Source organism: Orycteropus afer, unplaced genomic scaffold (assembly GCF_000298275.1).
Source record: "Orycteropus afer afer isolate SDZICR_OR568_19922 unplaced genomic scaffold, OryAfe1.0 scaffold00016, whole genome shotgun sequence".
Classification (NCBI taxonomy): Eukaryota; Metazoa; Chordata; class Mammalia; order Tubulidentata; family Orycteropodidae; genus Orycteropus; species Orycteropus afer.
In genome coordinates, this window is record NW_006921603.1 from 2,427,138 (window position 1) to 2,433,562 (window position 6,425).

The window sequence follows — 6,425 nt, forward strand, 5'->3', positions numbered from 1 at the left end:
TGATACAAATGGTTAAGCATATTTATAGCCAAAAGATTAGCAGTTAGCACGTTCCTAGCCAAAAGGCATCCAAAGGTGCCTCAAAAGATAGTTCTGGGATCTGCTTCCGAAAAGTCACAGCTTCATGCAGCGGTTCTACTTTGTACTTGTGGCCTCACCATGAGTCATGATTGACTGGACGGCAACTAACAACAATAATAGCTGTGATTACTTATGGGGAAGTATTATTTCTTAGAAAATAACATGTAAATATATATGAATAAAGAATTGTGATGTTAGTAACTTACTTTTTAATGATTAATAAAATAATATGTATGATAAAATAAACCCGAAAAATGTTAAAAAGTGCTGAATCAAGCAAATAGTGTAAAAGAATTCTTTGTACTCCTATGTACGTTAGAATTACATAATCAACAAAAAGATTAAAGTGTAATGTTTTAAAAAAGTAATAAGGAGTATTTAAGAAAACTGAGGACAGAAAAATGGAAATAGCCATGAGGAATAGTGGTTTTCAAAAGTTTTTCATTTATACAAACATTAAAAATTAACACAAATAAATATAAGTGAATAAATGAAAGTATTAAACTAAAAAGGCCAAACATGCATTTCTGTGTAAGTTTGTGTGTGCTATAGAGTTTATACAAAACTTATTCAGATATCCTCAGTCTCTACGACCATGAGACCAGAAGAACTAGATGGTACCCAGCCACTACTGTCAACCACTCGGAGGGTGCTCTATGTAGGAGATCCTGGATAGAGTGGGAGAACAATGTGGAAAAAACTCAAAATCATTAAAAAAAAAAAGAGGGACCAGATTTGCTGATCTGATAGAGCCTGGTGGAACCACTGATATTATCAACCCAAGCTGCCATTCAGGTCTGGAATTGAACCCACTCCTTTGGCTTCCAGCCATACAAAACACAGGCATATGAGCTTAACATTTACATTAGTAGATACACTCCTTGGAGAGATCAATCATGGGAAAATACAAGGACTGTGTGTGCATGGGGAGCTTGGGGGCAGGAGTATATGGGAGGGAAGGACACAGGGAAGAGCTAACTATGGGGAGGAAGTGAGAGGGGAGCTGTTGCATTGTGGGAAACTGCAGTCAATGTCATGAGACATCAAGTGCATGTGAGTTGCTGTATGGAAAGTGAATTTGCTCTGTAAACTTTCACACAAATCACAATTAAAAAAAAAAAAAAAAACCTTATTCAGATGGACAACAAAAGATACTGTCATTCATATTGCCTAAAGAAATTTGAACAATCCTTCACATGTGGTTGAGTGAAATAAGTTAATTACAAAGGACAAATATTGTATGATTTCACTTACATAAAAAGAAAAGAAAAGGCAAATAAATGTATAGAGGACAAAGCTTATTAGTGTTTACCAGGGGTAGGAGGAAGGGAGACCAGGAGGTGGAGGTAATGGAAATACTATGTTGATTAAGAGTGGGGTTCAAGCTGATTATTAATTGCTGTCTGTAAGTTAAATACCTGTAAAAAGTTTTTTTGAAAAAATAAGCCTTCACAGAAAATACTGAAAATAAATGCATGTAATTGTATTTAGTGTGAGAATGCCTAAGTATCTTACAGCTCTGGAAAAAGTAATTAAGCAGAAGAACTTACTTTTACTGCTTGGACTCCTTCAAAGTGTTACGAGTAAAGGTTTAGTTGAATGTTATTGCTGCATCAGGCATCCTTTAACTACTGTTCTGTGCAGCTGAATGCAAGTACTTTTGTGGCAAAGACCTGAATGCTGCCATATTGGATGCCTGCTAGTCAGAAACAAGTTCTCCATTAACATGTACCAGCTCTTCCGAATATTAGCCCAGTTCACAATGGTACTCAGCTGCAAAAAGGATAAGGAGGCCACGTGTTCTGACCTCCTCTAATCCCACAAGAGGAAGACAGAATCACCATCAATAGCCCAAGGCCTATTCCTGCGAGGCCAGACATGCTGCCTCCCTCCAGCCCTTTCTCCAACCGTTCCTCCCAAAGCACCCACCACCTCTCTCCTGGGTTCGATAATTCACTGCAGTGGTCATACAGAATTCCCAGATAATGGGGTTTATTAGGGAAGCACCAGGCTACAACTCAAGTTCAGGAAGAACGCTCAGTCTCTCTCCCAGCCCAATGTCTCTCAGCCAAGTCTCTCACAGTCTCTCCCCCAGCAGTGCATGTCCCTCAGTGTCTTACTTAGCAATGCATATCTCTTGTGTCTCTTTCAGGAGTGTGTGTCTCTTTCAGCAGCACGTCTTCCTCAACCAGCAGTCAGAGAGAGTTCTGCCTCTAGGAGACCTCCTTTTGAGCCTGGCAGAGTGGCCAAACTAGCCAATCATAGTGTCAGAACTCTAAGTACCTGAGAGAGAATGGGAACCTCCCAGAACATTGTTTTGTGCCACTCCCCACAGAAATACTCCAGGTGGACAACTTTAGCAATCAGGGGCTCCTCAGTTGCTCATAGCAAATCCCACCTTGGAGTTTACAAAGACTTATGGGTAGAAAAGCCACACTAAGTAATTTACTACACTGCATCAGCCCAAAGTAAAAATTCACTCAGGAAATGCATTAAATGTTTATAGAATTTAAACTGAGGAGTTTACTGGATGGCAAATTATAGTTTTGTTAACTTGATAGTTGTCAATTAGTTATTATGTTTGTTTTGTTTATTTAACTTTATTGTTTGGCTGCTTTGAATTGGAGAAATACAGATCAAAGAGAAAAGTAACTATGGACTTGCCTATAAGCCTTTACTGATTTTTGGTTGCAGCAATCCTCTTTTTGTCTCATTATAGGTCTGCTGTTGTTGTTCGGTGCTGTTGAATGGGTTCATAGTGATCCCATATACAACAGAATGAAACACTGCCCCATCCTCACAATTCCTGCTGTACTTGAGCCCATCATTGCAGCCACTGTGTCAATTCATCTCACTGAGGATCTCCCCCTTTTTGTCTGACCCTTTACTTTAGCAAACATGATAATCTTCTCTTGGAACACAAGTGGATGGCCCAGTCCTTCTTCTCAGTCTGTCTTAGTCTGGAAGCTCTGCTGAAACCTGTCTACCATGGGTGCCCCTGCTGGTATTTGAAATACTGTTGGCATAGTCTCCAACCTCACAGCAACACGCTAGCCACCACAGTACAACAAACTGACAGACGAGTAGTGGATTACAGGTACAGTGCTCTCATCATTGGTAAGGTTACAGCGAAGGGCACAGATTTTCAACCTATGGGTATGAAACATAGGCTCTGATGCTGTCTGTGTGATTTTGTCTTTCTGATGTTTCTACCATTTAATTTCCTCATCTCTGAAAGGAGTGTAAAGAATAATTTAATTTTATTTAAATTTCTAATTATATAATATTTCAAGGATGCTAATGATGGGATCTTATACTACTGGGTTAGGTAACACAAACAGATCTTTGAGTACTCAAAGGTGAAATATGCAGTAAATATTCTTGATTCTTGGTGGAACAGGCTAGTTAGCATTTCTGCAGATGTCAATCTGACTACTACATGACATTTTCTATTATGTCAGCACCAGGCGGAGTGTCAGTCTGCTCAGTTTCTACACATGGCAGCTGCAGCAATGTGATATCATCTAGAGAGAGACTCTTATCACATGCATCAGCTTCCATATCTCCAAAACAGGAGGATGCTTCTGAATTTGTGATAAAGATCATCAATTGTCTGAATTTTAGAATCAGGATCAGCCATTCACTTGTTGGGATTTCTCTTACTACCTTTGTGACATCCACTCACTTTGGTTTAATTTCTGTTATTCAAAGATGGAAACCATCAGGTTGTCAAGCATCATTTTACATGAACATATATTGTATGTGTGTGTATGTTTACACACACATACACGTATATATTTAATATAATATGTTTCAAATATTTTTGTATCTTCTTCATGTTCCAATTATCCTGCTGTTTTGTTATTAGCCCTCTAGTCAATTCCAACTTATAGAGGTCTAATGTACAACAGAAAAAATGTGCTGCCTGGTCCTACTTTAACCTCACAATTGCTAACATGTTGCAGTGCAAACGTTGCAGCCATGAGGCCAATCCATCGCACTGAGATCCTCCCTCAACTTAATTGGCCCTCTCCTTCACCACATATGAAATCCTCCTCCAACAATTGATCCATCCTGATGACACACGTAAGGTAGATGAATCAGACAATAGTGTGCTGTGATTCACGGGGTTTTCATTTGCTAACTTTGGAAGGAGATTGGCAGGGCTTTCTTCTTAGTCTATATTAGTCTGGAAGCTATGCTGAAACCTGTCCCCCATGGGTAACCCTGTTGGAATTTGAAATTCTGGTGACATAGTCTCTAGCATCATAGCAATACACAAGCTACAACACCATGACAAACTGCCACATTTTGTCATTTTATTCCCTCGATGTGTAAAAACATTTTCAATACCTTTCGCCAATGAGTAAATTATTCATTTGAACTTTGGCATATATTTGTATAAGAGATTCATCCTACTATAAATATGATCATGAAACACTTTTTGTTTGTTTGTTTTTGATTGTGATTTGGGTGAAAATTTACAGAGCAAGTTAGTTTCCATTCAACAATCCATACACATTTTGTTTTGTGACATTCATTTCATTCCCCACAATATAACCACACTCTTCTCATTTCCTTCCTATGTTTACCATTTCCCTTCATCCTTCTTTTCTGTCTTTTGAGTTTTATCCCCATGCAAACATTACCCTTTTGATTTCATACAGTTGATAGTTCTAATGAGTATGTACCTTCTGGGTGTTCTCTAGTATTATGTCTATCGTTTGGTTAAAAGTTGAGCCACAGGGTTGACTCAATTCCAGGCTTAGTCTTAGGGGTTACACCAGTTTGTATCAATGAAATAGTTTTGAGTTTTAATAATTCCCATTTCTGTTTCTTACAGTTTACCTTTCTTTTGCAAAAATAAGACTGTTTTTACATTGTAACTAACTTTCCTCAAGGACATCCCTGTCTTCAGAATTTACTTCTCATAGGGACCTGACTTTAAAGTCAAACGCTAAGGTTTTAATCTTAACATTATTGAAAAGTTACAATGACTGAATGAATTAGTCATTTTTATTTGTTCAATATAATAATACTCCATAAAATGCTTATTTTGATAATGACAAAACACCTATCAATAATGAAATGTAATCTGCAACTTGGTGGTAGGCAAAATAATGGCTCACAAAGATATCTACACCTCAATCCTCAGAATCTATGAATATGCCATGTTACCTGGGGAAAAGGATTTAAAATAGCAGATGGAATTAAAGTTACTGACAAGCTGGCCTTAAAATAGGGAAATTAACCTAGTTTATGTGGGACAGCCCAATGTAATCACTTTTGGTCCTATGGTCGGTTTGCTTGGAATTGATCTTCAGTTAATAGCAACTCCATTGACAGAGTCGAACTGTTCCATAGGTCTTCTAGGATGTAATCTTTGTAGGAGCAGATCACTAGGTCTTTGTTCGAAGGAGCCGCTGGATGAGTTCAAACTGTCAACCTTTAGTTTATCACCACTAGGGATCCTTACTGTAACCTTCCTAAAATGTGGAAGAAGTAGGCAGAAATGTCAGTATCAGAGTGGTGCAATGTGCAAAAACCTCTACAGGTCATTGCTGACTTTCAAGATGGAGGGAGTTGTTAGCCAAACACTATGGGCAATCTTTAGAAACTGGAAAAGACAAGAAAACAGATTCTGCACCAGAACATTCAGAAAGGTATGCGGTTCTGCTGACAGCTTGACCCACTTCTGACTCTCAGAACCAGTCAAAATAAATTGGTGTTAATTTAAACCGTTATATTTTTGCTAACTGTTTCTGTAGTAATAGTGGACTAATACAGACCCTTTGGTATTGAGTCATCTGAGATTTGAACAACCTGCCTTTTTTTGCCTTACTGGTTGCATATGATTCTGGATACAGACTGAGATAAGATCTGGAACAGATAGCTCTTCTTGAAGAGTTTCTATACTGTTTGGAAAATAGCAGATTAAAAAAAAAAGTAAATCCTAATTGTTGGAAAGTTTGCTTTGAATTAATTATATTGGTATTCAGTGAGCAAAGGAGGCAGAAAGGAAAAGATGAGAGATGATGACAGACAACCATATCTATTAGTGTATGTATCTGGAGCAATGTTCTCTATTAGTTAGAAATTGTGTTAGCAACCTCAATTGTACCTAATTTACTAACAACAACCACAAGAAAAAGACAAGAACAACAAATGTTTTGATTCATAACAAAACCTTTAAGATTAACCTTTGCTGAATTTTTTATTTATTTTTTATTTTTTTTTAATTTTAATTTAATTTGGGTGAAGATTTACAGAGTAAATTCACTTTTCATACAGCAGTTCACATATACTTTGTCTCATGTCATTGACCAAAATTTACAATGCAACAG